Source organism: Alligator sinensis, unplaced genomic scaffold (genome assembly GCF_000455745.1).
Source record: "Alligator sinensis unplaced genomic scaffold, ASM45574v1 scaffold538_1, whole genome shotgun sequence".
Taxonomy (NCBI): domain Eukaryota; kingdom Metazoa; phylum Chordata; order Crocodylia; family Alligatoridae; genus Alligator; species Alligator sinensis.
In genome coordinates this window covers 31,593-32,200 of record NW_005842999.1, presented here as the reverse complement: position 1 = coordinate 32,200, position 608 = coordinate 31,593, and positions in this window count along the sequence as shown.

Genomic DNA, 608 nt, shown 5'->3' with positions numbered 1-608 from the left:
CGGCTGGGGGGCGGGAGGTGGTGCGCAGCACCGGCTCTGCTTGCCTCCCGCCACTGGGCTGAGGTCCATGGGGCTGGTGGAGCGGATTGGAGTGCAGCCTGGTGGTAGGAGGTGGGGAGAGCCAGGGCTGCGCTCCCCACCGGGCTGAGCCACCTGGGGCTGCGGAGCCACTTGGAGAGCAGTGCTGGCTCTTCCCTGCCTCCCACCACCCGGCTGCTTTGAAACTTGAGACATTTTGACATTTTCGAAACATTTTGATTGCCCTCATTTCGTTTTGAAGCTGTTTCAGTGCTTTTTGTTTCATTTGGATTTTGCTGTTTCAAGCTTGAAACGCATCGAAACAGCTTTGAAATGAAACACTTGGCAAAATTTCACACAGCCTTGGGGGTCGGACTCGATCTATTGAGGTCCCTTCTGACCCTAACATCTATGAATCTTAACTGCTGTCAAATCCCCCCTCAGTCTTCTCTTCTGCAGGCTCAATAATAAGTCCAGTTCCCTCAGCCTTTTCTCTGCCCAGTCTCCTAACCATTTTTGTGACCCTTTCATTGTGTGTGAACCATGTTTATTTCTGCCTGTGTGTTTGTGTGTGCTATTTTCTTCTGCCT